The 16,676-nt window shown below is 41.8% G+C and overlaps 1 protein-coding gene and 1 long non-coding RNA gene across 2 annotated transcripts in view; one reads left to right on the top strand and one right to left on the bottom strand.

Moving 5' to 3' along the window:
- Nucleotides 1-1,511: 1,511 nt before the first annotated feature.
- On the bottom strand, nt 1,512-4,510 carry LOC117536275. Its single transcript, XR_004567535.1, has 3 exons — nt 3,478-4,510; nt 2,831-2,895; nt 1,512-2,730 (listed from the first exon to the last, which is right to left on the bottom strand). It is a non-coding gene; the product is annotated as an uncharacterized LOC117536275 (long non-coding RNA).
- Nucleotides 3,597-16,676, top strand: part of LOC117536273 (transcription regulator protein BACH2-like) — a 66,320-nt gene continuing 53,240 nt past the window's right edge. Inside the window, exon 1 of the mRNA XM_034201070.1 lies at nt 3,597-3,753. The gene's annotated coding sequence lies outside the window, so the exon portion shown is untranslated. The remainder of the gene's footprint in view (nt 3,754-16,676) is intronic.

Raw genomic sequence — 16,676 nt, 5'->3', positions numbered from 1 at the left:
AAAGGACTCTCAGTGTTATCTCAGTGGGTCTCAAACGTTTTGGTCACCATTAATGTAAACAATTATTTCCGAGGCACACGTTTATATGATCATTATAGTTATAAAAAAATAAGAGAATCAATTAAAAACAGGTATGAAATACTATATGACATTACAAAATGAATAAAGTTTAAAAGGGTGATTTGTAAAATATCCATAAAGAAAAAGTAAATCTGTTTACAGTTCTGATTCATATGGGTGTTGAGAGAGGTATCCATAGATCTCTTAATGTTGCTCTCAAAGTGCACCAGATTGATGCTTTCAACTTCAATATTTAAAAATCTTCCCGGGGGAGCTTGCCCCCGGACCCCCCTATGTGAGATCCACACACCACCTATAAAAATAGCACTTGACCCCTGCTTACACCTATATGCCGTGAGCTGATTATCGAGCCTTCATTGTAACTGTCGCACTGTGTATTTGCGTGGGGATTGTTGCAGTAGAACATTCCACTGTAGCGCCCGGTACATTAACGGGAAACCCTAAATGTTTGAGCACCCTCTATGAAACGTCAAGCTACCCCACAGCACCCCCAAAAGAAATCTCTGGCGCCGCCACTGAACTTTTATTTTTCTCTAAAGGGGGGGCCTGACAGAAAATGTTTGAGAACCACTGCAGTAGAGACACTACATACTAAAATGAGCATAATATGTCCTCTTTAAAGATGCTTTATAACCACAGTTTAATTCAATACTTTCTCGATATAATCCACGTGTCTTCCTTCAGAGTCTTTATCCACAGAGGACAGCAGACTGACAGAGCTGCGAACACTAAACTGAGAATAAAGGAACACATTGAATACATTCCATAAGGGGTCTAATGTGCAATCACTGACTGATTAGTAGCATCTCACAGATCATTCTTTCAACATTTTACAGGAAATGATGACACATATTAATGCTGTCATGCTCTTTTTAATGTACATCCTCAAACATATATTTGAAGAAGTACAAGTGGACAAAGGTATGTTGAGAGTATTGCTTTGATTTGTGGGTCAATTGAGAAACAAATGAGGTGAAACAGTTTGTCCCAAAGCCCCTCACCCCTCAGCTAAAGATCACTGATGGAGCTGCAGTCCAGAGCTGCATCCATGTAAATGTGAGGCTTCAGTTGCCATAGTGATGCAGGATTCTTTTATAGATCCATGTACTACCTTCAACAACAGTTGACATGCTCTGTGCTAATTTGGTTTCTCACACACACACACACACAGATTTTGAACCCATCACCCTCTGTTATGATGCAGACAGCAGCTTCCTCTGCCTTCCTGGATCTGGATCACCTTCTAGCTAGAACTTGTTGTTGAATTGAAGGCACTATAGTGGCTGTATGTAGTCCAAAATAATCTGTGAGGTTTAAACAAAGAATAAAAACGATTCACACCTTTATGACCATTTATTCTTAAAAAAAAGAAAAGACAAAAATACAAACCGTACCAGTTACCTCAATATTAAGTTCTTTATATGATTGCAACTACGGCCAATGGAAATAGATCACTCCCTGGCTCGCCCTCTCTCTCTCAAAATGGCTCTACTCGCAGTATTATATTATTATGGGTTTTATATACAGTTGTTATTGCTAACAAATACACATGAGCATTTTTCATAGTTTGTCTATGTGGAGCCGATTTGAGTGACTTAAATCAAGGTGGATTAGTAGTTGCCTAAAGTATTGCATCATATCAGATATGCCTTATGTTTGTTCTTTATGTAAAAAGTAGTTGAGTGTTAGATAACTAGCAGAGTGAAAACTATCAAATGTGCCTCTGAATTGTAGTGGTATAAAGTAGCATTTAATCAGAATCAAGTTTATTGACGTACCTGGCAATACACTTCATTCTCATTCTGATATAATTAAGTAAAGTACAATTATTTCCAAATATGACTTCAATAAGGTACTAAATGTACTAGTTACATTCCTTCATTGACTATCATAGAGCAGTGTACACAGCATTATACAGTGTTATGTAAACTCATATTTTGTGAATGCAAACACACATGTTTCTGTAGGGACATTTCTGTATGATCCTCCGAGGTGTATGTTTGCCTTTTCTTTGTCATTGCTCCCTCTCAGACTACCCATGGATCCATGGCTGAGAACATCACGTCCCCCGCTGAGCCGACCTGAGCTGCCAGAGGAGCTGTACAAATCAGTTCTGGCTATTTATAACATCTTGACATTGAGAATGTGGGCTGATCTGGATCCAGCCGCTCAGAATGAGGCCCAAGAGGTGGCTGTCTGTGGCAAACTGATAACATGTAGCAGCTCTGCCAGCTCCCTCCGGATTACACTCCGTATTAGAAACCGTATCGTACCTTCTGTCCCGTTGGGATTGGACACAGCACACATCAAACCTTCGAATACATTAGATTTCCATTCACAGGAATTACTTGACTTGATCACATTAATGTTTCTCTGTTTAACAGTGTGATTTCATATGATGTAAATGCCTTGTGAGTTCAGTAACTATCCCAATATGGACAACATTTATTTTTTCTTATTGCTATTGAACAGCTCAACATTGGATTTTTGGGGTGGTCAATGCAGGGGCTCAGTCCCTGCTGAGGGGGTCCAGGTTCAAATCCGTCCTGAAGTCCCTTTAATCATCCCGTCTGTCTCTCCCTTTCAAATCTATCTCTCCAATACCGTGGTGATGGAAGGAGTCCTCCTGACACCCGGATATCGGTTAGCCTGGAAGAAAGTATGTGGTTAATATCATTTTAAGAGATTTTCCAATTTTGTGAACGTCCAAAGCGCTCACATGTCATAAAAATGGCGAACGTTAGCTCACTTAGCTTGTGGTGGTTGCACGCCGCCATGCAGGGTGATGTAGTTCCTTTGTAGGCTAACGTTAGGCTAACAAAAGGAACGTATCATTAGCTTTTTACTTCTGAACAACAAATAACAAAACATGTAAGTATCATAAACGTGTTTATGCCACAGAGATTATTTTCTCCAATATTTGGAAATCCAATAAAAAAATCCCATTGGCTCTTTGTTTGTCAATTTACAAAAATACGTCATCACTGCACAGCTATAAGGCTAAGACTGGCCCATTAGACATATTTTAACATGATCAGTTGGGTCTTGACATCAGTTAGTTTAGCAGCCCTTTATCATTTGGAGACGTCAGAAAGTGTCTTTAAGAGTTGAACATGCCTTCTGTTAGTTTGTGTCTTTATGAATGAGAGCCAGATGACAAAAAGGTCTATTCATGTTTAGTTTCATGCTACATTTTTCAAATGATCATGTGCAACCCAACCAGGGGGATAACATGTGTAAGAGTAAAGCAGTATGGAGTCAGGGCAGGGGGCTTTATCACCATAGAGCAGGGGGGCTACAGAGACGCAGAGTAGGGGGCTCCATCATAGTAGAGCAGGGGGCTAAATCACCATAAAACACAGGGCTACATCACCGTAAAGCAGAAGACTGCATCACCGTATAACGGGAGGGGGGCACATCACCGTAGAGCAGGGGGGCTCGGCCGTTGTTGTGAATGAGGGCCAGCATGACGTCAGCAAGACAATGTCAACAATGCAGCTCCTAGAGGAGGAAAGGCGTTTCATCCTCACACACTCACACGAGACCCTTCTACACACCGACTGATGCCTACGGTGCTTTAAATTCAGCGTTTTGGGCTGTCGGAGGGCTGCGGGGACACAACAATGTGGACTTATTTCTGAGGAGCTGAACGCAGACGAGCAGGGAAAACGGGTAAGTCGCTGCCAACATAATAAGCAACCATTGAGCTTTACTATGGCTGAGTGGAGCAGACTACGGGAGCCCCTTGTCAGCCTCGGATTTGCTACTACTAATCTGTCTGCTCGCGCTGGCGTCCCTCTCTTGTTTGTGTTGTAGTAACGCTGTTGTTTAGCGCTCGGTTTAAGCACGGTGTTTGTTGTTGCAGTGAGTACCTGACACCTCGGTGCTTTTCCCGCAGGTTAGCAGGGATGCTGCGGGTGTAAGCTAGGTGCCTGAGTGTGTTTCCCACAGAAACGTGTTCCTCCTCGCCTCGGTGTTACGTCGGGAAAGTAGAGCCCGAACAAAGTGCTTTGTGTCTTTGGAGGGGTTTCGCATGGCCGTTAGCTGCCCACCACGTTTGAAATGCATTACCAGTCGTATAGCTCAGTTGGTAGAGCATATCCCCGGGTTTGAATCCGTCCTGATGACCGGGGTACGAATCCCGCCCGGGACCAGTTATCGTGTGTCGTCACCTCTGCCTCCCCCTTTCTTCACTGTCACTTAACTAAAGGCACCGTATTATCATTAAAAAACAACAACAATATTTCTCGCTGTTTCTCAGAAAGAATATTGATAGTATCCGCTGTTATTGTGCCTTGTGACAGAGAGCAGCCGTGTGTGTCATTATGACAGACCTGTTTGTTCTAGAAAGAACTTGCCGGTCTTTATAAACGTCCCTTTGTCCTTCTTAAACTATCCACATTGCACTTCTGAAATAAATCCCAATACATTGAACATAAACAGGGGCACATGTTTTGCACGGGAGAGCCCCAGCAGGGGTTCGCGCTGCTGTCATGCTGGGGGAGGAAGGGGCTGCAGAGGGACAAAGGACCCAGCCTCCCACCCCCTTATTCCCGCCCTCTGCCGCTGAACGGCCGCTTTAGTAAACAGCCTCCACGGGATAAAGCTTGGGATAAACAGGAATTCCTGTATGGAATATATTTGAATATGTCTACAATGAGAATCGATCGTTTAGTCTCAAAACCGGCAGTAGGCCTACCTTTGCCCTTCACCTAGAGAAAAATTCGCAACCTTAAATGTATAAGAAATGAATAACAGAGGTCTTGTTTTCATTGTAGGCTATAGGCCTATGTATTAGGCCTACTTATAAACATGTTGGTATTCAATGAACACTCAACCGTTGACTCAGTTAAGATGATATATGGAGTCAGTGCCGTAGTAAACATGCCGGTAGTGAACAGATTAGCTCTTTGTCATCCTTCCTTCAAAGCTCTCTGCCTCTTCCATCCTCCGCCTCTGTGCTACCGGGGAACAGCAGCATCACTGTATAAGCACTGGGGTGTTTTGGGGGGTTACATACAGTTCAGCTGCTGAATGGAGCAGATGAGAGGTGACTGAGGCCAATGAAATATGTACTACTCCACTTCCACTCAGTTATGTTGAGCAGAGAGTGATATCTCTCTCCTGCTCTGATGTAGATTGCCTGCTGATTAGCCCAGTTATAATCCTAGCATGGAGATCCTTCACTGTAAATACAGGAGTATTAAAGGGACACTCAGCAATATCACTCATAGTGCCCAGTTTACTCCAACAGTGTAATGTAACGTAATGTAATGTAATGTGGAGCTTCGGCAAGTAAATAAATAATTATTATAACACAAAATACGTCATCAGTGTTATCCAAGCTTCCGACCGCAAATTCATAACAGAGAATGCACAACCGGGGGTGAGACATTCACATTGCTGGGACAAAAACACAAATGATGTTATTGTGGTGCATTATGGGAGGCATATGTGACACAGCATTTTGGAACCATACAAAGGACTAATTTATTTGTCTTGTCTTAAGCCATTGCTTCTGCTGCAAAATAGAACACCTCAACAGTACTCTTGATACTGCCACTGGATGACACCAAAGTAAGAACAAATACATAACATAATTCACATAATGGTTTTAATTTGATAAATCATCATGCATTATGAATAATGACATTGACATTACACACATTATGACATATTGTGTGTGTTTGGATGTGGATTTAGCATGATTGCCCAAAGTTTTCCCTTTAAGGTGCAAGACTGAAATTTAAAGATGCAAGTTGGAGTTCTGAGTCGCCTGCTCCGAAGGCTCTGCACCTGAAATAGGAGGCAGTATTTCACCTCTGGATCAATACAATTTCAATTTAGAGTCATTTTTTATTTAAAAAATCATAAGTTAACCATTGTTTTTATTTAAAGGTGGAGTAGTTTGGCATATTGTTGATTAAAATGGTACAGTGTTGACGTATTTTGGCCGGACGACGAAGTTAGAATCGCAACGACTCCCTCAACAAAAAGCTATGGGATTTTTCCATTGAATTTTGGAATATGACAGAAAATAAGATATTTGGCAAACACATTTATGATACTTACAAGAAGTCAAAATGTTGGGCTATATAAAAACTACATCACGGTCACATGACTTCACTTCACAACTGCTAAGCTAAAGGTGGCTAATGTTTGGTGTGATGATGTTTCTCCCTTGAAAAAGAGATCTATGATCTCAAGAGACAATCTGGATAAATGTAGTGGCCTCATTAGGTCACTCGTATCAACAATTTTTATGACAGTTTGAAGCGTTGCTAATTCATGGTTATTAACTATATTTTATGTAGAGAAAACAACAACATCTCTTTCCACAGACCAGACCAGACAGCTGAACAAATAAGTTGAAGAAAAACATTGCATTCGAACGGAACCATAAGTGAAAAAATGCTGATAAATGTTTCGTTTTTTAGGAGTCAATCCTGCAACACTCAATTCTAATGAATTCTTTACATTGTGCATTGCATTGTATTCTAATCTGCAGGATGTTATATTTAAACCAAATTCAAACTTTCTGTGACCTATACATTTGGCAATCAGCTGATATACATTTTTAAGAGCTGTTCCTGTTCAGAGTCACCCCAATCCTTAGAAATGATACCTTAAGTGGAATTTGTGGCCACGTGGTTGAAGGTGACAGACTGTGGCTCATTAAAGGATTAGAACACACCCAAACACACTGAGTCACCTGTCTGCTGCTCGATACTGGGGCTGGCTCAACCCCTATGGTTATAACTCAATTAGAATCGAGGGGAAACATTGTGTTAACAGTCAAATATATGTTTAACTTTGTATAACGTGTTTTTTTTAATAGACACATTAGTTACATTCAAAATACGAGGGTACAAAAATGTACAAAGGAATACTAACATTAATTGATAGTGACATTTTAAAGTCGCTGGATCATATGCATAATATTATCATATGGGAATTATTGATATCAATAATGCATTTCAATGTCAAGGTTATTGCAAAACCCCCACCTTGATACCATCACTGGATGCTGGACTTGCTGAGTGACAGCACATTAGTATTGTCCAATATGGCTTATGTTTATTGATTCATCAATATTTTTTCAGTATATAGCACAAGGTGTCAGAAAGTACGGACAAATGTCAATCAATGTTTACCATAGCTCTGAGTGACGTCTTACGGTCCAAAACTGAAAATATTCAGTTAACTGATATAAAACAGATCAAAACGCACATTATCACTTTTTTTGATAAAGCATTACACTGTGGGTTGATTATCCATGGTTGATCATCAATGTACTGGTATCCTAATTGATTACTTAAGTGATCATTTGAGTACTAGCTAGACTTAAGATTCAGATGTAACTAGCAGTAGTCATAAATAAAAATAAAAATGTGTGGAGCCATACTTCAGGGGCCTGTACTACGAAGCTGGTTCAACCTAACCTGGATATGTTTGAGTTAGCCGGTTGGCCTAATCCAAAACATACGCGCTCTCGCTAAACGGTACGACGACGCGGGTTATCAAGTGGATCGCTCAAGCTAGCCGTGTCCTATCTAGTTAGGTGCGCGTTCACATGAAAGGGGTGGTATTTGGAGCATTCGACCAATCACAAACATGGAGAAGCGCACTGACAGCGCAGCGTCATACTTCCTGAATGAAAAGTCAACTATAATATTAGTCAAATATGAAGAAGTTAAACTTTAAACATCCATGACTTAAACACTTTATCCAGGATCAAAGCCACAGAGCTGCACCTGCAAGGTGAATACAGCTGGTAACAGAACAAGTGTTTGAATGCGTACATTAACAGGTTTATGATATCACTGCCCCGTCCAAAACACGATCTGACTTTAATTACATTTGACTCGAGTGTTTCGTCAACTTAATGTGTTGCTTAAAATAATCCTTCTGCATACAGTAGGCCTATAGGCCTATGTGACACTGTGAGTGTTGCACGGCCAGATACGGCTCAGCTGACTCAGATAAGGAAATATATGATACATTATGAAGTGATATGCCTCGGACTGCACTTAATGTTACTCTGATCCGGTTACTTATGTTGTGGCAGATATTTCAGTAAGCTTTCTTAACGCTAATGTTATAATAGTCAGATTGCTCTGAAGATGGAGGTGATATTCTATTAATGTTCACGTTCACACAGTCAGTGATTTTTGCCGGCCGTCTTTCCTGCGACGGCAGCTTTTCTGTATTTCCTTTCTCCTGTAATATGACTTGATCGCTTTAAACTCCGCACACTGAGCTCTGATTGGTCAGCAGGCAGTGCTTTCACTGAGTTGAGCTCTTAGCCTGCAACCTAACCTGCTCCCGACCAGGTTAGCCGCTAAGCATAAGTTACCATGGAGATCTAGCCTGCTAAAAAGAGAACCAGCTTCGTAGGACCGGAAAGCCGGAGTTTTCCCTGAATTTAGCGAAAATCCTGCTTCGTAGTATACCCCCCAGGTGAAGCACCATGTTGATACAGCTGTGTTAAAATGTCCGCATGACGTTGAATCAAGTACTTTTTTGGGTTATTCATTCTAACTTAGGTTAAAACAACCTGATCTTTTAAAAAATGGTCTTTACATTTTACCCCTAGCAAACATGCCACACATTCTAAGAAATCAGCTTTAGGATTCCACATTTCCACAGGGAGTCACGAAGGATTCAGGACTTTGAACCACTTAGCCGTGGTGATATGAAGTCAGTTGTGGCCTAAAGTTAACTTTTGAATTCTGACCAATATATTTACTCACAATTGTGGTGGTGTCAATATGTGGAGATTATCCTGCTGAACAAAACATGTAATTATCCAAAAGTTTCTTTAACACAGAGCTTTTTTGTTGTTGTTGTTGTTGCAATATTCCAAAATCCAATGAAAACATCCCATGTGCCAACCACTGTTTAAAGTTACATGAATCTGTCTGAAAGTGTTGGTTACATTTACAGTCATTTGAAATTGTGAATCAGCCATACCTCGCTACAGATGTTAAATAGTAAGCTAAATAGACGTAGGCGTCCAAAATGAAATTGTATGCAACGTGTGAAGCAGAAATCCTGCAGCTCTACCCGCTGTGACGGACCGGTGAGCGGAGCGAAACACACACTAACCCCCAGTTTCCACCGGGTCCGTCTGCGCCGCACTGCGCTGCGTTACGGCTGCGCCGCGGCGGTCTTAAGGATCGCGGCCACTCTAGTCAATGGGTCCTATTCCACCACACGCGCCGCGTTACGGCTCAGACGCGTCCCAGAAACGTCCCAGAAGCGGCTCGGCGCAGCGCTTCTCTAAAATTAGGATGAATCCTATTTTTGCCGCGGCGCAGCCGTAAGGTCGGGCAGGCAGCCCCCCCTCGCAGGAAGTGGAAAGGTGAGCATCCGGGCCAGGCCCATCCCCCACATATACTAATTTAGCAGACCCCCCTCCTTCATCACAACACCTCCACTACGATACGCACAATGGACGACGAGGTTTTCATCATGGAAGTGGAAAAACACACTATTTTATATGATGTAACCAATGCTTACTACAAGGACAACATCAGAAAGGACAAGGCCTGGTTTTTAGTCGCTGCAGTTTGTGGAGTGGAAGGTAACAACTACATATTAATGTTTTAAAGTTAATTAATACTTGTAGGTACAGTACAGAGCCATTCAATAAACACAATTTAAACAGACACAAAAATAAAACATTTAACTACGTAGCCTACTTACTTTCTTGTAGAAGTACAAATGTCCAGGATGCCCGAATCAATAACAAAACTGCGAGCCTGCACGCACGACGCTACGCTTCTGGGACGCTTCTGGGACGCGTCCGGTGGGTTATGGCGCTAGAGGAGGTCGGACCAAAACCGCGGCGCAGCCGTGACGCGGCGCAGCACGGCGCAGACGGACCCAGTGGAAACTGGGGGTAACGGCCCCTACACACGGCGGCGTGCATTGTCGCTTGCCAGCGGAGGGGGCTGAAACTCGACCAACAACCAATCACATGCATCTCCCGCCCCAGACACACAAGCACGCGGTTTGATTGGCTAGAGCTTGTACTGGCATATGATTCGATTGGCGTCAAAAGTAGAACATTGCTCTACTTTTGCAGCGAGCACCGCGAGAGAAGCTACGCTTTGCTCCCACAATGCAGTTCGGCGAATCATGACGTCACCCCATTCAAAGTGAATGGGCAGAAGTGTTGAAGTGGCAACGCACGCCACCGTGTGTAGGGGCCGTAATGGCGCATTTCCACTACAGCGCAGCGCGGTTTAAGCGTGCCGTGCCGTGCATGGCCCGTTTTTGGTTGCGTTTCCACTAGGCGTAGTACCGGCTAGCGAGTACTATTTCACAGTTTTTCTGGCCCCATAAAACCGAGGTTCTTAGCGGGCCAACAACTGGGCTGAGTCGGCTAAACTAGAGAGAGAGAATCGCTGGCAAGGGGGCTACAACTACAACAAGATGAACATATTTGACCGTGATTTAATTGTAATACACGTTTCAAAATGATGCCGAAGTAACAACATACTGATACCGGTTAGTAAAAACCATGAATTAATGCTTTGACAAGTCTGCAGGCGAAAAACCTTTTTAAAATGCGTGTTTTCTAAATGGAGCTTGGCTAAGCTAACGTTGTATATGCTCCGACCGTCCACACTCACAACAATGGCCTACAGACATAAATAAACCAGCGACTGTATTCGCCATGACACAGGCAGTCTGTGGTTTGTACTTGTTTAACTTTAGTCCAGTTTCTGAACAGATATGAAGAGCTGTGAGCTCTGAGGGCTAAGAGCTAACGGCTGATGTTGGTTTTCTGTGGTTCTCATTGAAGATGACGTCACGGCTCCGCCTACACTGGGTTACTATAGTTACTGCCCCAGCTACTAAACTGTAATGGAAACGCAGCATAAAGTGAGCAAGGCCTAGCTATACCGTACTAAGCTGAGCGAGGCCCTGCAATGGAAATGCGCCATTAGAGTTATACCTAACACACTTAGCCATTTTATCTACCTCTGGAACAAGCTAAACTAGTTATAAATATATTTATTCTTCACTGTCGGGTCACTCATTACTGGATCAGCGAGCTGCATGAGATACTGACAGACTGTCAGGAGAGAGAGAGAGGGGGAGAGAGGAAAAGAGCGCGCTTCCACTCATTTCTCCCATGTTATTATCCAAAGTGAATGTAAACTTGAATAATGTACTTCATTTGAATATAATAATTATGTTTGTTGTTGTTTGTGGAAGCGCCAGTGAATGAGCCCCATTAACTGAGTTGTATTCATCCCTTTAAATGGAAGATCCCCATAGGCCCCGCCCACTCGATCAGATAGGCGATCGGTATCGGCCGATATTGATTCCGGCGATCTGCCCCAAAATTGGCGCTCAGAGCATCCCTACCTCTTTGTCTATTTCCATCCGCACTACGTCATATGAGGACATACTCCCCGGGGGGATGGGTGTGTGTCTGAGTCTACTCACATGTCTGCACTATGTGTCAGTGTTTGCTGCATGCCCTCTATATGCACATTCGATTTATTCATACGCACATGTGCTCAGTCAGAAGCAGTCGGTGGAGTTTCAGCAGCGCTGTGTGCCGCGCCGGTCAACGTGTCCGGGAAGATTTCAATGTCAGATTCATACTTAATTAAAAAGTAAGCTATTGCAAATAAAACCTATCAATACACTTGTGCAAAGAATACATAAATAATACACAAGCCTACGCCATAACTCTCAGAATGTCCCTCAGCTTGAGGCCTACATATTGTTAAGGCCTGCTGCTGCTGTTGTCTCAACTCATTTGATGAGAATCATCTGTAACTTTGGTCTGGTAAATTCCAGCTAACAGACACACTGGTTTCAGGATGCTCATCACTTTGTCTCAGCGGATCCACATTCTTCTCTTTGCAGACAGATCATACAGCACAGCCTGGCAGAATCACGTACCCTTAGTTTAGTTATAACAAATAAACAAGCCTTTGTGATATTACCATCTTCAAGAGCATTCTCGTGTCAATTTAGATTTAAAAAAGAAGAAGTCTAAAACAAAGTGTCGTCAACTCCCGACGGACACACAGCCCATGCAGGACCCTTTACAATCATGGGAATGGATTTGAGTGTAAACACTGCAATGTAGAAGATTTACAATTACAGAAAGAAAAGAGTAAGTGGCAAAACCTAGAGATGGGTATCATGAATTTGAAATACCAACAATTTCAATATATTTCAAATGAAAAAGGGTTCAATAGACGATTGGAAGGGTAAATAAGAAGACGGAATACAAAAGGGAAATAACACATGGAAATGCTTAATTGGAAAATATTCAATGAAAGAATATTAATATCGCATTTGGAAGATGGCCTTTGGAAATGTTTTAATGTGAAACAATGCAGGACGTGTGTCAATATCAACGCTAGCTTTACAACAATTCAATCACAAATCATCAACTTTGATAGTGACTGAAAAGTATTTGATAAACCTAATATAAAAAGAGGAGGCCTGTTGATGCTCTGTAAGAATTAGTCTTCTGGACAATAATTTATAATATTATTATGACTTTATCATGACTTCTGTTGGAGAGCGTTTCGTATCATTAGTAAGGTGGATGTGAAGCCCTCAACAGTAATGCACAGAAGCATTGAGCGGCTGACCCTGGATCAGTGTGCAGACTGTCGTAGCTGAGAACCACCAGCAGGGAGCACATAACCTTCCTGACTGAGGGAATTAAGTGATGATCCATTGTGAGCTTCACATCACGTTAGACAGAACAGCAGTGTGAACAATGAGGGTCCTAGCTAATGCAGCTCAGCATTATCCTGCAGCAGCACCATGTATGAACCAGTGATGTCATGTCAGGGTGAGGAAGAGAGCCTCCTCTGCTGCCGGCTGTTTGTGTCAAACTGATACATAATTCACACTCACAGCACTCACTGTGTGTGTGTGTGTGTGTGTGTGTGTGTGTGTGTGTGTGTGTGTGTGTGTGTGTGTGTGTGTGTGTGTGTGGTGTGTGTGTGTGTGTGTGTGTGTGTGTGTGTGTGTGTGTGTGTGTGTGTGTGTGTGTGTGTGTGTGTGTGTGTGTGTGTGTGTGTGTGTGTGTGTGTGTGTGTGTGTGTGTGTGTGTGTGTGTGTGTGTGTGTGTGAGTGTGAAGAGTACAGACTGTCCCAGGAGGCGCAGCACAGCTCGAGGGCAGACAGAGGGAACTCGACTCAGAATGTCTGATGGATCTCTCTCCCTTCCTTTCTCACAGAGTGCTGCAGGGATGACGTATTTTTGTAGGCCGAGAGTTAGCACCTCCCTGGTACCCTCGACAAAATGCCAATAGAGAGGCGAAGTCCATGGCTGAAGTGGAATAGTCCATTTAGCTTAGGAACCTTCCTAACAGAGTGAAATGACCCGGAAGTCCCTCAGTGGCAGCCATGATAAGTGCCGTTCCAATTCTCTAGATGATAGGAAAGGAGGTTTCAAACTTCCTTTATAACCTCCTTTAGCTTAGGAACCACTGGACCTCCCTCACCGAAAGGAGAGGAGAAAATGCTGCCCCACAATGCCTTGCGGCCGCAGCATTTGCCGTCACAGAACAGTCGGCCGTTCACGGAAACAACCGATTATGACGGAGAAATTATATCATGAAAGTTACGGTGCTTATTAAGCATTTTAAAACGTATGTGGTAAGTTGCCAAAGTGCTTTGTTTTGAACGTTCATCAGTATTATAATCAAAAAGAGAAATATGAACGTTAGTTTTTACTGAAATGATCAAATAAAGTCAACATCTCACAGTCTTCACTGAGCTGTGTGGGGTTTGTTCAACTTTTAAAAGACGTTTGAATGGTGATATACACAGTGATAGATGTTAAGGACTAACGTTTATAATAAATACATCTGTATTGATTTTAAGATCTTTTCATAGTTCATACAATCATACGTATTGGGATCATTTGTATTAATGTGGACCGGAGGGAGAGGGTGACGAGCATAAGTTTCACTTTCCTTTTTTATTTCAATTCCAACTTTGGTCCTGAAGAATATGTTTCTCTGTTGTCCACGTTCATAAAGCATAAAGCAACAGCATCAGAGCACGGTGCAGAGTCTCTAGATGAGTTTACAGTAGTCCCTCCTTCTTATTAAACATCCATGTTGTAGTCCGCTGTATAGAAAACTGTAGTTTCCATAGTTTCCCCACAGCAGCAGACGCACATTCATGAAGTCCGCTGGAGCATCATAAACACGTCGGATAGTGAAAGTGCATTCGGATTCTCTAAAGTACCGCGGTCTCTTCTCCTAAGTCCTTTTGAATTCTCCTATCCACTATCCCTTAACCCCGTGACGTTTCACTCAGAGGTCAGGGAATAGGAGATAGGGTTAGAATTTAGGAGCTGATTTTTGGATTATCCTTTCCGGGGAACCTCCATGGGACATTATTTCGGAATAATTATGTATTGAAGTCAATGGCGAGAGTAAAGTTATCTTTCGATCCCGTTTGAATTGTGCTACGAATTACAAATATGATGTTTGTCAATTTAAAAGATAATTTTGCAAGTACAAAAAAAAAAGTTTTTTGTGTGAAACGCTCAATGAACTACAACTCTGGTCTCGCACAACAACACACGTCACCAAGATGGCCGTCACTACTGTCTTGCCAAAAAAGGGATTGACTACCCTCACTATCACCACAATGAAACACGTCCGGAAGAATGTCATGCAAAGCTGCCTGCCTGCCTTCCTTTGATTCTCTCTCAACTGCCTGGTCTTTTTAATGTTTAATGTCAACCATTTGTGCAGATAGCATGAAGTAGAAAAAGATCGGCGATGCTAATGTAGCGTTAGCATTTCTCCCCGGGGGCATCCGGGCTTAAACTGTGTATTATAGAATGATCACACCGGTGTGACAGTACTCTTCAAAGGGTTCACGAAATATGACTACCACTCTTACTGTTTAACATTGTGGGTTACTTAATGTTTCTTCATGTTAAGACTAATACAAATGACAAGGCTAAGGCTGTAATGCTAACTAACGTGCTCACTTACGCGACTCTGGGATTTGTAGTCTTTCTAGTTGCGTATTTTTCATAGTCTTATATTTCAACAGTTTTACGACAAACTGTGACTTTTTTGACATGGAAATTATTTTTTAAGATTGACAAACATCATATGTGTAATTCATGGCACAATTCAAACGGGATCGAAAGATGATCTTTCTCTCCCCATTGACTTCAATACATTATTTTTTCGAAATAAGGTCCCATGGCCCAAGTAGATGGGCGGGACTTCGCCTCTCTATGGGATTTTACCATTGGATTTCGGAATATTGCTGAACATGAACTCTTTAGCTAACACACATTTATGATACTTACACTTTTTGTTGTTAATCTCCACATATTAACACCACTTTTATAATTGTTGCAGCGTAAATGCAAACGCTGGAAGTAAAAGTTAAGGTAATAAACTATAAAGGAACTACATCACGGTCACATGACTTTAAGTCACCACCGCTAAGCTAAAGGAGGCTAATGTTTGTCGTGCTGACATTTAGTAGTCTCATTTAGTTACTTGTTGGTTGCCATAGAAACAGAATTTGGAAATAATATATACTGTGTAAGTGTGTATAATATAATATTTGATTATATTGGATATATTAAAAATATTTCCTTCACAAATGCCGCTTTCTCAAAATGTCTCTATTTTTTGACGACACGATACTATTTAAAGAATCCAAAAAAAATTGCTAAAATAAAATAGCCCAACAATTGTATGACTATCTAAGCACCTTAATTCCTGATTGATCACTTTTGTTTTTTAATCAATACATTTGATCTTGTTGTTTATAATGCCGTCAGTTGGATTTCAGTATACGAACATTAACGTAAGGTGCCAGTTTTGGATGTTTTGAAACTGTTATTAAACTAAGGTTAAAATAAATACATGCGTTTTATGGCACATTGAAGCTTCAGACATTCACCAGTTGGGCACTTAATTATGTATTTTATGTGAAAATCTCTGTTTGTGTTAACCACAGATCTTATTTCAGGCATATAACCAAAAACATGTTCAGAAAAACGTTGACTTCCCAACGAAAGTTCTAAAATGCTGACTCATCTGCGGGTTTTATGACTCATTCCTGCACCCCTCTATTGTCCTCCTTGTTTCTGTGTCTCCTTCTTCAGTTGTTTCTCCTCCGTACACTCACTCTCTCATCACGTCTATTTTTACCCGCTGAGCTTCAGCAGTGTGTCACGCTGGAGGATGATGTGTAGTAAGTGTGAAGCAGGCTTTCTGTCCTTTGCTTTGAACCATATCTATTGAGGACCACTATGACAAGTGGTCTACTGATTCTGAGTAATTTATTTTAGAAATATCCATTCACAAGACAAAAGTAACGATTGGAGGAAAGGACAGTATTTATTGAATCAGCTTTCCTTATAATCATCACACACAATCACATTCATTCAGCAGCTCCTAGAGGAGGAACCAGGTTGGAAACAACATAAGGATCAACTCATTCTGAATTCCACTAGGGTTAGGGTTTTGGGGAACACGGGCTCTCGGTTACATATTTCTTGTTTAAGAACCTATTAAAAAACTCCTGTAATAAAACCAATACAAGTTTATAAAAGC

This window comes from Gymnodraco acuticeps, unplaced genomic scaffold (genome assembly GCF_902827175.1).
Source record: "Gymnodraco acuticeps unplaced genomic scaffold, fGymAcu1.1, whole genome shotgun sequence".
Lineage (NCBI taxonomy): Eukaryota > Metazoa > Chordata > Actinopteri > Perciformes > Bathydraconidae > Gymnodraco > Gymnodraco acuticeps.
This window is presented reverse-complemented; position numbering and strand designations above follow the sequence as displayed.